Raw genomic sequence first — 15,039 nt, forward strand, 5'->3', positions numbered from 1 at the left:
ACTCAGAATACTAGCAGAAGCAGTTCTTTTCCAGAAATTCAAGTTCTGCTGAAAGCATTTTCCAAGCTTACAATGCACGGCATCTCAAATACATTCAATGAAGTCCACTTTATTTGGGGAAATAATTCACTGAGTTGCATTGCACTAGAACCATATGACTTATTTGAGTTATAAAGGCTTGAATATCTTCCTTAAAGTAGATCTGAATCCTATTTGCTGTTATAAGAAAAGTATTAAAAACATTCTTTTAAATTAATTTATTTTACAATGTAAATGTTCTCATTCACTTTTGTCTTGGCAAAGGCTTGATGAAATTTTTATTGTCAGTTAAAATAGTGTATTCATCTGTGTATTTTAAGCTTTACATTCAAATAAATTTTAACTTGAAAAACTGAGTTGGGGGTAAAATTTAGTATCTGAAGACCTCATGCTTTAACCTGAGATTTAATGACTGACTAGGAAGGATAAGAATTTACTGTTTATGCTATAGAAATAGAATATTCTCAATCCCTATCAAAAACAAGACATGTAGAAAGAGATGGAGGAAATAAGCTCTTAAATAAGAGCTAATGGGGACTGTAGAGATTAGTAGAATCCATAGTATCAAACTGAGGTTAACTGTTTTCAAAATAATTTCATCTCCCATAAGTTAAAAATGATTTTGACCTCATGGGTAAACACCAATGAATTCAGAAAAGATTGTATGAAGGTATCCTAATTTTGCTTTTTCAGGAATGTGGTCACCTATAGATTGCCTTAGAACTCAGTTGCCACATGAGACTGGGAACTGTTATATCTCATAGACCCCTTGGAGAAATTACCTGAGGAGGTACCACCAGATAGAGGTGAAAATGCCAGGAGGTGACAGCACCACCATGACCAGGAATAAAGGTAAAGGAGGCAAAAACAAGTGTAGAGTTAGAATGAGAATGAATCTGAAAAATAGAACTGTTCTTTAAAGAGGATGGTCAAGAGAATGCTTAAATTATCAAAATGTTGGAAAATGGACGTTTAGAAGCAATGTACTTTGATGGTATGAAGAAGTTATATAATATCAGAGGAAAATTGAGAAAAAATGTTTAGATGAATACATCAGACATCATATTAGTTGGTCTGTGAGACTATCAGGAGAACAAAGCTGATGTTATTTTAAAGTGGAATGCAGATAAAGCTAGAAGTTTGAAAGTATATGATGAGCTTCCAGAACATGCTAAAATCAATGAAACAGATACATTTGGTTCTGGAGATGATAATGAAATCCAGTTTGATGATATTGGAGATGCTGATGAAGACACTGATGGTATCTAAATTAAATTACATGTTTCTGAATAGTGTTCTGCAGTTTAGATTTGGACCATCACCCATTAAGAAGACTAAACCAGCATGGACAGTTTGTTAAGGAACACAGATTTAATTTCATTGTTTTAAAGTATTCTATTTCTTTAAGTGCAATATTAACACTGTGTCCTTTTGATGTAATGGAACTTAGCAGTGGAAGACCACATTGTCTGATGATTAAAAAAATGAAAAAAAGAAAGGGGAGAGAGAGAAAGAGAGAATGAAAGAAAAATGTTTCCAGTTAATGGATATTTGAATAAATAGCCTTATAATCATGTCAGTGAGACACCCTCATTCCAGCTAAGTTTCTAATCCCCCGCCAGAGTCTTTCTGCATGTTCCAGTTACCTAGATGTTCTCTTTGATTTAAATTATTTTATTTTAGTTTTTTAATTTTTAAATTTTTTATTGAATTTATTGGGGTTTGAATAAAATTAAAATAAATAATAAAAAATAAAATTATACAGGTTTCAGGTGTACAGTTCCATAATACATCACTGTGTTGACCACCCCAAGTCAAGTCTCCCTCTGTCACCACCTATCCCACCTCTACCCTCATCTGCTTCCCCAACCCCCTTTCCTTCCTGCAATCCCCATACTATTGTCTGTGTTTGATGTGTGTGTGTGTGTGTGAGAGAGAGAGAGAGAGAGAGAGAGAGACAGAAAGTGAGAGAGATGATAAAAAGCATCAATTCTTCATTGCAGCATCTTTTTTGATTATTGATTGCTTTCTCATATGTACCTTGACCGAGGGGCAACAGCAGATCAAGTGACCCCTTGCTCAAGCTGGCGACCTTGAGCTCAAGCTGGTGAGCCTTCCTCAAATCAGATGAGCCTGTGCTTAAGCCAGCAACCTCTAGGTTTCAAACCTGGGTCCTCCGAGTCCTGGTCCGATGCTCTATCCACTGCACCACTGCTTGGTCAAGAATTCTTTGATTTTTGAAAAAATTTAAGAAAGGCAGAAATCTACATTTGAAGTCAAGAAAGGAGGTGATTTTCATATTTATGTAGCTGTATTATATGATATTTTATAACATTCTTTCCATTATTTTATGTTGTAACCATCCTAAAAAAGCATTTCCAAAGTGCAGATTTTAGAACATTGGTTTGAGTAGCAATTTTGAATTTACAAGTAGTCGCAAAAAAAAAAAAAAAAAAAAATGCTAAGTAATACCCAATTAACTCAACATTGGAAGTACTGATATACTAGTTGACAATATTTTTTACTTAACATGTAGAAAAATAAATTTCTTAAACAAGATAATTTTTAATGGCAAAATAAGTAGAATAATTTTTACTATACAAAATAGGTTGTCTTAATATATGTCATTTTATTGTCAAAATTCATATACATTTACATCCTATATAGTTTTGGGCTTTATAAAAAACAAAATTACAATGTATACATGAAAAACCAATTTCATCATAATAAATTGGTGTAAGAAAATGGAAGGTACCACACAGCTAAGAAATATAATAAAATATATTGAGTATTAAATTAAATATGTTCTAGATGAAAGTGGTGGTGTTCTGTCAAATGCTGATCATGGGTTTGGGAGTATGGCAAATTCTTCTTAGGAAAATAGGATCTCTGGCCCAGAGTAAGATTTGTACCAACAGTTTAAGGTGGTGGGGGTATGTTGTATAAAGAAATAAGGATCTTCAGATATAAAATTTAGGCTCAAAGATGCAAATTAATTGCCAGTTTGGTTTGGCAAATTGTCAATGGACACTCAGTGGGAATGTTTTAAGGATATGGATGAGAAAAAGGAGATAGAAAGAAAATACCAGATGGAGAACAAGGAACCCAGGAGTTAGTAATGGTAACAGCAGCTCAACCATGACAACTCATTCATAGTCTTACCAAGGCTCCTATTAATGGGCTTTGAAGACTCTGCCCAAACCCCTAAATAAAAAGAAGTTAGCCTGAAATGAGGAATAAGAATGAATATAAATTACAATCTGCCTGAAACAGCTGATTTGATCATGTGTTGGCTGATGCCCTATAATTGCTACTTTATTTTCTGTTGGTTACCTGTGGTATTTAAGCATGATTTCAAGCACGATAAGTTAAATTCCACAGCTGAGGTGATATAGGGAGGACCTATGATACCAGAAGCTTTATTATTGTCACTTTTTCCCTATTGCTTTTATGTGATCCAAATCTGTGATATGTTGGCAACTGTGCACCTCTCCTCTCACAGACTGGTGCCTGTGGCATTTGATAGATAATGTAGTTTCAGGTTGTGAAATCTTATTTTCATCAGGCACATATGCTTGTTTACCCACCCACACACACCCCTATCTTCAGTCATTCTAAACTGGGGAGTGTTTTTCCAGGAACTGCTGACTTTGATTGGCTTTGGTTCATAGTTTCAGCTCACTTCAAGTACCTTTGATAATTCATTTTCACAAAGTTTCAAACTGAAGCCAGGGGCTTAGACAAGGAAAGACTTTACCGACTAGAGACCAGGAGTCGAGGAGAGTGCCAAGTCTAGACTGAGGGTAAAACCAAGTTTGGAGACATGGGGACCGAGAAGGGACTGGGAAACAAATAACAGGTAATATCTGGAGGACACTGCCCTCTAGGGATCAGTCCTAACACATTTCATCACATGTAGCTTCTTCCATCATTCACATACAGTTATGTAATTGAAACAAGTATGCATGATTTCTCATCTCCCCACACTCCGCTTTCCATGGCCCCAACCTTGTCAAGCTCTTGAACAATTTTAAATCTTTCTCTCTTTTCTGCTACAGATCATTAGCAGTTCAAGCAACTCAGCATAATGATATTTTTATTATATATTTCTTCCCTGTTTAAAAATCTATTGAGACTCCCTGTAACATTTTTGCAATATCTATATATTTTTTAATTATCCCTCTGTTGTCTACTAAAATATGTTTCTAGTCTCTTTCCTCCTCATACTTCTGTAGTTCTCTAACCTGGCTAGTAACTAAAATCCCCTAGAAACTTTTAAAAAGCAATGCCCTGATAAGACCTTTAGAGCTTTGGTAAGTGGCCTAGAGTGTGACCTGGAAGATATACATGTTATTTATCTTGTTCTTAATTAATAGATATTTCTAATGAGCAGCTAGGCTTAAGAAGCTCTTGTCCTGGAAATGTGCTTCCAGACCAGAAGCATCTGCATCACCTGGGAACCTGTTAGAAATGACAGTCATTGAAACTCACTCCAGGTTTACTGGATCAGAAACTCTGAAGGTAGGGACTAACAATTTGTCTTTTAACAAGCCTCCCGGGTGATTGTGACATATTTCAAAGTTATGTTGTCTAATATGGTAGCCACTAGGTACATGTGGCTATTGAGCACTTAAAATGTAGTTGGTCTAAATTGAGAAAACTATAATGTCAAGTGCATAATGGATTTCAAAGATGCAATATAATGATAGTGAAAGTCACATGAATAATATTTTAAATTAACTACATGTTAAAATGATAATATGTAAGTTTGGGTTAAAAAACTATACTATTAAAATAAAATAAATTTTAACTATTTCTTTTTTAATGTTTCTGCTAGAAAATTTGAAATTACATATTTGGGTTACACTTGGTAAGTAATTTTTATTATATGCTTTAACTTGCTGTAACTCTGCTTTATAAATCACCATTACTGTAGAACCAGTGGGTGGTTAGAAAAATTTACTACTAACAGAGATACAAAAGTGGGCAGTAGGTATAAAAAGGTTGACTACCCCTGATCTATGCTATTGTCAAAGCTGTGTTGCTGACACTGGTTTTCAAGATCAAGAGTGGCTCTGAGAATTTTCTTTTCTAAAGAGGATTGAATGTTTTAAGCTTACCCTGCTTTTCCCTCCCCATTTGCTGTAAATAAAAATTTACTCTTTTAGAAAATAGCAAAGGTAAGCAGTTGAAGTATCTATATATCCTCAGAACATTCACCAGACATTAATGATGAGAACTATATCTTATATAATTCAAAATGTGAATGAGGTCTACTTCCTTGGGCAGAGCAACCTTTGAGGTTGCAAATTGATTCTGGAGCCCCTAGTCACAAGTGGTTTGTGTAGCTGCCAATACAGAGACTTAGTGTCTTAACCAGCATTCCTTATACAAATTTAAAGTCATTAAATTTTCTGAGACCCAAAACAAAGCATTTTCTATTCCTCACACCCTTTTAACTAGGAAGCAGCTATGTAGAAAACTATAAGGAGAAAATTAACATGATAAAATAAAAACTTTATCATGTGAAGGTTACACTGCTAATATCTTTTTCTTACATTGAGAGGGAAATGATCTCTCCTTGATGCTCATTTAGAGACCTTAGATCCTTCTCTCAGGAAGAGCAGGGGCTAAGGTAAAATGGAGCCTCCTCTAGGTGATTCTCACTGGCTTCTTCATACTCTCTCCAGAGGGGAAATATACCCACTGATGCAATTCTGCCAGAGCACTGACAAGTGAGCTACTGCACGGTGGTCGCAACTTCCACTGAGCATGGCCGCCAGCTTGCTACCTTCCTCTCTACCCCAAGTTCCACCATCATCCTGCTTGCTTTCAACTCCAGATGGATGACCCCTCCAAATGCCCTTGCCCCTGAAAGCTCTCTGAAACTTTATTGACTTTCACATTCGCTGACCTTTGTCATGATTTGCTAAAATCCTTTTCTAAAATCTCAAACTTCAATAACTCACATTCAAACCACAACCTCATATTTTTCCAGATTTTTCTCTATCACACCAGCATAATTGTTAGCCTCATAAAAAGTTATATTTACTTTACTGCTTCTTTTTTTTCCAATTTCTCAGCTATTTGTCATCTTCCCTTTTTCTTATCTTGCTTAGACTCTGTGGTCTATGGTGTTAAACTTTTATAGTTCTTTATGAACACAGTAATCTAAAAAGCTGAACTATTCTTTTGCCAATAACCTCAGCTCCCATACTTGCTTTCCTCTTATCCTCCATGGCACTTTTCCAGTCTATATATTTACATTTCTCTTCTCAGCTCCTATACCTAGGTAGTATACCAAGTATTACTTGAGGAAGTCAGTACTCACTGTCACACTATGAGCAGGTAGAAATCTCCTTTTTTCTTGGAAAAAATTGCATTAAGCACAAATTTACTTAAAATATGCAAATCTTCACCCATCTTTTCTGTCTGAAGAAATGTCCTTATTCCTACTCAAAAACAAGCTAGCCCAGACAAAAATCCTCTCCCAATAGCTTGCTGAGGACACGTACCATGTTTCATTCCTGTTTTATGAATGTTAGAACCTGAGTCATGGTAGATAGTCAACAAATGTTCAGTTTAACGACTCACTCTCTTTGTTTTCTGTATTTGTATCATTTTAACTTACGTTTACCTACCCTATTAAACTATGAGTTTCTCAAGAACAGGAATTATTATTTAGTCATCTTTAATCCTCTGTAGTTGGCAATGTCTACAACAAAAAGTATGAGTGAAAAAAGTGAGAGGAAAGTAAATATGTTGGCAACATGGTCATTTTTATGTATTCAAATATGATTAGCTGTGTTGGTATATGAATTTCTAAGTGAGGAATTTAGTAACATGACAAGTCCAACTGTACAATTACAGCTACTCAATGAGTTCTAAGTTACTACTAAAAGAATTCAGCTAGCTATTTTAACTCAAACTTAAGTCAATTCATTAAAAAAGGAATTAGATCTGAGAGCCCCTAGTTTTCTTTTGCCTGGGTTCCCTTTCATGCCTCTTGATAGAATTGAAGATAATTGTGCCCAGATGTTTAAGTTTTCACTCTGAAATTTATCTTTCTCTCTTTGGTCATTTAATTTAGTTGTTTATATTATTTCCTTCAGGATACATTGATTTATTATAAAAGAACTATAACTTCTGCCTTCCTAACCTATTACTTCAGTTCCTTTATTACTGGACATTGCCCAATCATAGTCACACACACACACACACACACACACACACACACACACACATATGATATACGGAGAATAAAATTAAAATTCTTAACTGTCCAAGACACAAACTTTCCTGGACCCTTCTAGATATAAACAAGCCACACTGAAACCTCCAGACCTACATCTGCATACCTGAGGTCACCAGACCACTCAGTAAAAGTTCTTCAGAAATCTGACCATTCTTTTCTGCAAAAGAATCTCACTATAAACTCCTACTTTACCACAGGCTTCTAAAGAATGTCAGATAAGAACAGAGCTCTCTTTTCCTCTTGTCATAAAACTTGGAATTTCTGGCCTCTCGAAATAAACTATGTTCTTAGCACAAGGTCACTTAATTACTCTCTAAAACATTCAATCCTTGATTATTTAGGTATGTGGGTTATAGACTTCTGAGTTTTTTGTACTTTGCAATCCTAGGTTGCATTTTCCCTTTTGCCTTGCATAATTCTAGATCATCTCCCCTTAAATTGTTTGTGTGTCCTAAGAATTTACTGGCTTCAAAAGTATTCATCTAGTAAAATATAATTAAGGAGTTAAATATGTTGTCCCCAAATCATATCAGGTAGTCAAAAACAACAGTATAGTATTTGGTACAGTGCTCAGATCAGCCTTTAGGACAGTAGCATTCATTGTCTGAACTTCAAGGCTTGTGGCCTGCTGAGAGCTCACAGCACAGTCTTTTTCTAGCAATTAATTCCCTTGGGTGAAAGGAGCTGTTTTGCCCAATGTTTTCATCTCCCAATCCTAGCAGCCCACATCCAATGACTCTTTAGTATGGGAAGATACAAAAACCAAATTCATAATCTCCCCTCAGTCTGAGTACTGTAGACCATTCCAGCTTCAGAGATCCCCATGCAATCAGTTGAGACTTCTGTGGAAACTTTTTATGTTTTTCCCTGTCCTAACCCTGGTCCCTTTACTCCCTTACAGGTGGTCTAATGAACCACTTACATGCAAACTTCCAGCTCATGGTCTGTTTCTTGGAAAATCTAATGTCAGACCATTGATGTTAGGAGTGTTCCTAGGAAGGAAACTGATGATTTTGGAGCTGGGTCACCTATTTGCTGTAAATAAAGACACTGTCCCGGGTGGTAGGTAGATGATAAATAGCCCCTGACCTACTATAGTGTGGCAATTGTTAAATCTCTCATAGGTTGTAAACTGGTATGGGAATAGGAAGATGAAGTATCTCAGACATTGTAAAGACCAGGGAGACTAGTAATTATAAGAAACAAAGAATTAAATGGCTCATTCCACTTTGGTATATTGATTCTTTTGAACTGTAGGCACCTGAAAAACAGGAAATATAAGAAGAGGCTTTGTCTGGACTCCCCTTGTCAACTTAAAAACAGATCCTCCAAAGGAACAAGTTAATAAACCTCTGTTTGTTTTTCTCTTGTTAATCTGTTTTTTATTATGATCTCATCAAGAATTTATAAAGGTACAAGGAAAATTATTTTCCCTCTTGTACACATTGGAGAAAAATAATGAAAGGCTGAGGGTGATTAATAATCAATTTAAGGCAAAATATGGAGTTAGATAGACTCCTGGGTGGACAATAAAAATAAAAGATAAAAAACAAAACACAAACTTTGACTCCTGCTCTGAAAGGACAGAAACAGTTGAAAAGTTAATTATGAGGGTAATAGATCTCTGAAAAATGTTGAATTCTCTGCCCTTGCAAAATGAGTTTATTATGCTAATGTCAGGGCCTTTTAGAAAATGTGACACCCTGAGACTTATGTTGGGGCATCCAAGTTGACAAACTAAAGAACCTTGAACCTCCTGATTTTTCTGGACCCTGTGGTCTTGAAGAAGTGGTCCAATTCTTCTCATTAAAAGTTATTGTTTCCTCTTTGCATGAAAAACAGTTCAGAAACCTTTGTCTTGCCACTTAATGTACCTTCTTTTCTTGAAGGTTTACCTCTCTTGGCCACTAGACCACAAAGACCAGAATCAAGAGACAACATAATGTGCCCTAGGAAGTGCTGGACCTGTTAGGGAGGAAATGGACTATTGTAGGACTTAGAAAATATATACTCTCAGGAGCTGAGAAAATACGGGGACTGGATCCTGAGAATGCTGTAAGGGGGAGAGATACAAAGTTGGATAAGACAGAATTTATGGATATGGGAATGATACAGAACATACACGCTGGCAAGGACTCTAGGAATCAGTGCCAATATGCTATTCATTGGCTTTTAAAGGCTGGAAAATAGATGGCTCTTATTTAGTAAGCTAAAATTACAGAACTGCCATGCAAACAGTAGAAAGAGAGATCAACAAGCTTAAAGAAATTAACATGCTAGAGTGAATATATTACATAAGGTACAAATACCTACCAGCTGTTTATGTTTGGTGGGAGGGTCCAGAGAAAAACCACTTACCAATATGATAAGAAATATGCTGATGAGAGGAGTTTTGGCATGATTGAATAACTTTGTAGTGTCTTTCAGGAGAAGATCAGCTAACATACGCTCCCTCATAATAATGGGGATGATAGAAAATCAACACAGGAAAGGCAGGTAATGACATCTGATGATTAGAAACAGTGTGGGTATATCACCATAATGGAATGGCATCCAGAGGCTTGATCAGTGAAGAAATATGGAGATGGTTAATGGGACATGCATCCTTATGGACAAGGTAGATGAACAGCCAACAGGGGATAAACTTGATTTCAAAGAAATCAAGTTTGAATGATCAGAAACTTGAGTAACCTGTGCCAGTGTAAGGTCATCTGTCTTTGCTCAATTTTCAAACTGGAACCAGTTTTCTAATTTAGAAGTCACTGACTGAAAGAGAGGCTGGGTTCCCATGAGAAAGGGCCCTGTCTACTACTACAAGTAGACATGGTAATGATTTCTCTTTTGTTTTTCTCAAAGGGACCCATGACAATTTACTTGGGTAACCCTATATTAGGAGAAAACCTAAATCTTTGAATGACTCTTGAACAAGGAGTTTGAACTGACATTAATACTTAGGGACCTAAAGTATCATTATGGCCTCTGTATTGGAGTAGGGGCATAGAGGAACTGGGTAATAAATGAAGTCCTACTGCAGGTCTGGTTCACAGTAGGTCTCTTGGTCAATACAACCACTTATTGGTACTTTTATTAGTTCCCTAAATGTAAAATTGGAGAGAATCACAAAGTAATTATAAGAGCCCCAATACTGAATTTTAGACCTGTGGGGTCACAGCTATTTAGTTGGACAGGCTAAGTAGAAACTCCTGAAACTGCCCATAGCTGGCAATAATGCATGTGAAATATAACATTACAGCTCAGGAAGAAAGGCAGAGCTTAGTGCCACCGTAAAGACCGAAGGTACCTGTGGTAGGAAAAGACACCATGTGGATTTCTGGCAAGCACCACTAGAAAAATTACAATGAAGTTCCTTAAGGTTCTGGAACAAGGTAATGCCAATACCATTTTTTTTAATACAGTGAATTGCTATTATTTTGATATACATCCACACCTCAGCATTTAGTGGTCCTGAACAGAAAAGTGGAAAAATGCAGCAATTTTCCAGGAAGTCAAGCCTACCAATTTTAGGGTTCTGCCATGCACACCAAGTTCTTTTTTTATTCCTGCTGAGGACCACAAGAAGCTGCAGCACCAAAACCAGAGTATGTACTTAATTCAAGGTTCTTTTGTTCCAGTTGTCAGATTCTAAACTAGACCCAAATGGATGGCAAAGGTGACCAAATGAGAACCCTGTTTAAAACGTCAATTTGCAAAAGGAAAACCAATCATAGGAACAGAGAAAAATTCATTCAGAGGGACCATGTGTGCTTACAAGTGTCTTCTGTGGTTATCAGCAGATACTTTTTTTTTTGTTGTTTTTTTTTGTTTGTTTGTTTGTTTTTTTTAGCTCAGGAAAGTAATGCCATTTAGTGCAGAGACTTATGCATCTTTTCAAAACAGCTCCTGAAATACACATAGTTGTAAGGTGAGGTGAGTGCAGTGGCATTCTGTCATGAAAATATACACCCAGGATTGGGTATGAGTGGGCCAGGCATCACAAATAAGCTGCATAAAGCCATGACCACACCCTCTCTCATCTACCACAGTTACGTCTGGGCCTCGATCTCAGTTGATAAAGATGGGGAAAAGCTATGTTTGGTTCATGTGTAGGTAATCTCCATATTAAAGTATAAGCTGAAAATGGACCACACTGTTTTATTAAAATCCCATTCAGATGGCCCTGAAAGACAGCAATGAATAAAAATTCTCTCATGGGCCAAGCTCAGGCACTGCACCAGGATGTCTAGTTTATATGAAAAAAGAAATGACCTAAGGTAGAAGTATACATGGACTTTTAAACAGTGACAATTAGTATGGCTGCTTAATCAGAGATACAAAAGGAGAAAGATGGACACTTTAGGAACAAGAAGGTCTGAAAAAAAGTCATGTGGTGGACCTATGAGAGTGAACCAAAATTGTGAAGGTCTTTGTAGAACTCATTAATGCCCACCAGATAGTATTTACCACAACAAAGGTAGATGCATGACAGCCAACTTCTATTATCACCTACTGTAGTCCCGGTACAAGGAGAGCATGAACAGAATGGCCATGGTGTAGGAGACAGAAACTACAATGATGATGGGTCCAACCCACATCAAGGCTATCAATCACTATGGTGGATCTATCTACTTAATGCTGTCAGATATCCCACCAGTCAGCATCAAAGAACAATACTAAGACCACATAGGGCACCACTTCCCAAGGAAACCAGCCAGTCACTTGGTGGCAAGTCAATTACATCCTGGAAGAGGCAGAAATCTATCTTTATTGGAAGCAGCATATATTCTATGTATAGGTTTGAACTTCCCACTGGTAGGGCCTCAGCCGTCTCCAATGTTTGCAGAATGTTTGATCCACAGACATGGTATCACCACCTGACAGTGCCTCAGACCCAGGGTCATGTTAAAGTAAAACAAGTATGACATTGGACATGCTGTATTTGGTAGAGGCTATTCTTATAACAGATCATATCACTGAAAAGCTGCCAGATTTAAAGAGCAATGGGACTGGTTATTGAAGGTATAGTTGAAGCATAAGCTTGGAGATGATACCTTGCAAAGACGAGATGCCATCTCTGCAAGATACATGCTAATGTGGTGACCACTATGTAGTTCTGTGTCCCCAGTAGAAAGAAAATGTGAAAGTATAAGTGGCCCCTTTTACTATCCCTCCTAGAGATTCACTTGAAGAATTTGTGCCTCTGACTCTGCAACAATAAGCTTTGCAGGTTTAGAGGTGTAGTCCCCAGAAGATAAGTGCTTTTACTAGCAAAATATTAAGTTCTGTTGTTTTTTAGTCAACCTGCACTATGGGTTTCGTGTGCCAAAGGCCAGGAAAGGAAGCACCAATCTAGCTGAGATAATGGACCCTGATTTTTACAAGTGTATATAGCACTGCTGGTATGTAATGGGAAATATATATATATTTTTAATTTAGGCAGAAATACCTTGGGAAGCCAGGTGACCAATTTACTGAGGTGTTTCTTGGTACTCCTTACCCAATATTGACATTAAGTAGTCAAACATAGATACCATAGCTTGAGAAGTGTATGATGACTGGAGGATTAGAACTCTTAGGAATGAGGGTTTGGATTACCTTGCTAAGTAAGCCTACTAGACCAGTGAATGTGCTATTTGAGATCGAAGGAATCCCAGGAGTGATACTAGAGAATGGAGACGTATAGTTGAGTTCCCCAAACCAGCTTCAGTGGTGAGGGCTGTAGTAGGTCCCATTAATCTTTCTCTTATATATCACCCTGGGAAAGGAACCTGCTAGAATCCTGGAAAAGATGTTTCTCATGGTGAATTTATCTGAAAAAAGTGGATCTGGATTTTTGCGAGTGCTGAACTCCAGTGGATGTTATGGTGTGGCACCCACATCCCCACAGCCTTATATCCCTGGCTGTTGTGAATGTGGCTAATGTTAGTATCCAGCTGCATCCTTCCCTAGGAATTACCTTGGTAGAGAAAAACAGCCTTCCAGTGTTAGATCCCCTCCCCCATAGCTGCCCACACCCAGGAACTGCTCTATGTTGGGGGTGGTGGTAGTATAAAAGTCAGTTTGGGCAATCTTTGAAAAAGTATACAAGATTCAGGGCTCCCTATGAAATTTTCTGAGGTCCCCAAGTAACCATGTTGTAATTTCATTTTTCTCTTTACTTAGTCTTACTTCTTATATTCCTCTAGAGGTGCTAATCCCAAGGGTGCTCTCTAGTGAGAATTGTGCACAAACATCTGTCTCAGTCTGATTTTTGGGGAACCTGAGCTCAAATGCTAGATTCAGATGACAAACTTGTATAAGAACATTTTTTTTTTATCTTGATCTCTATTGCCAATTGGTTTTCAATTTATATCAACACCTGTGGCATCCAAGAGTTTTATGTTTTGAACTTCTTAAAAAATTTTAAAAACTTATTGATGTTAGAGAGACAGATGAAGGGCGAATGAGATTCATTTGTTGTTCCACTTAGTTGTACACTCATTGGTTGCTTCTCATATGTGCCCTGACTGGGAAATGATAGGTCAGTGGTCCCTAACCCCCGGGCCGTGGACTGGTACCTGTCCATGGGCCATTTGGTACCAGTCTGCAGAGAAAGAATAAATAACTCATTATTTCCATTTTATTTATATTTAAGTCTGAACAATATTTTATTTTTAGAAAATGACCAGATTCCCTCTGTTACATCCGTCTAAGACCCACTCTTGATGCTTGTCTAGGTCACGTGATACATTTATCCATCCCACCCTAAAGGCCAGTCTGTGAAAATATTTTTTGACATTAAACCAGTCTGTGGCCCAAAATAGGTTGGGGACCACTGTGATAAGTCACTTCAATGAGGGCAGCATAGAATCTATTCACACCAATGCGCAAGACAGAAAAATGGGAAAGTATGGCTTATAAAATCTTAACTTATTAAAAGTATTAAAAACATTTAAAAACTTAAATATGCAAACTAATAATTAGAAATTGTTGAAATGCAGCAATAAAATGCAAGCACTTCTAGATTGAAGGGTAATAATAATGAACACATATAAAAATGCTTTTTCTTGTGATAGTCCATTTTTTTTTTTCAAACTTTGAATATCAGGATAACCTTCTGCTAATTGTATAAATGTAAAATTTTCACTACTGATGTTTGAACTATGTGGGACATTTGTTAGAGGAACAAATCTTTTCAAGGACCCAAAGAGGTAAACAAGATACCAAAGAGACAGTAGATGGCAAAGGCCAAGGGGTATGGTTCTTAAGTATGTGTATGCTATAGTTTCACTACCTCTCTTCTTTCTAAAGTGAGGATAAGCAGTAATCAAAACAAATAAACAAAATTACAGTTGACGCTTTAACAACACAATTTGAATTTCATGAGTATACTTATATGTGAAATTTTTTCAATAAATACTGTCAATATATTTTCTCTTATGATTTTTCTTAAGAAAATTTTCTTTTCTCTAGCTTAGTTGATTATAAGAATATGGTATATATGGCCCTGGCTGGTTGGCTTAGTGGTAGAGCATCGGCCAGGTGTATGGATGTCCTGGGTTCGATTCCTGGTCAGGGCACACAGAAGAAGCACCCATTTGCTTTTCCACCCCTCCCCTCTTGATTCTCCTTCTCTCTTCTCCTCCTCTCCTGTAGTTAAAGCTCAATTAGAGAGAGTTGGCCCTGGGCACTGAAAATGGCTCCATGGCCTTAACCTCAGGTGCTAAAAAATGGCTCTGGTTGCAAATGGAGCATGGGACCGAGATGAG

The 15,039-nt window shown here is 37.1% G+C and overlaps 1 pseudogene; it reads left to right on the forward strand.

Annotated features, from left to right (window-relative positions):
- The first annotated feature begins 875 nt into the window (after positions 1-875).
- Positions 876-1,308, forward strand: LOC136393280 (eukaryotic translation initiation factor 1A-like; annotated as a pseudogene).
- The last annotated feature ends 13,731 nt before the right edge of the window (positions 1,309-15,039 follow it).

The sequence above is a fragment of the Saccopteryx leptura genome, chromosome 2 (genome assembly GCF_036850995.1).
Source record: "Saccopteryx leptura isolate mSacLep1 chromosome 2, mSacLep1_pri_phased_curated, whole genome shotgun sequence".
NCBI lineage: Eukaryota > Metazoa > Chordata > Mammalia > Chiroptera > Emballonuridae > Saccopteryx > Saccopteryx leptura.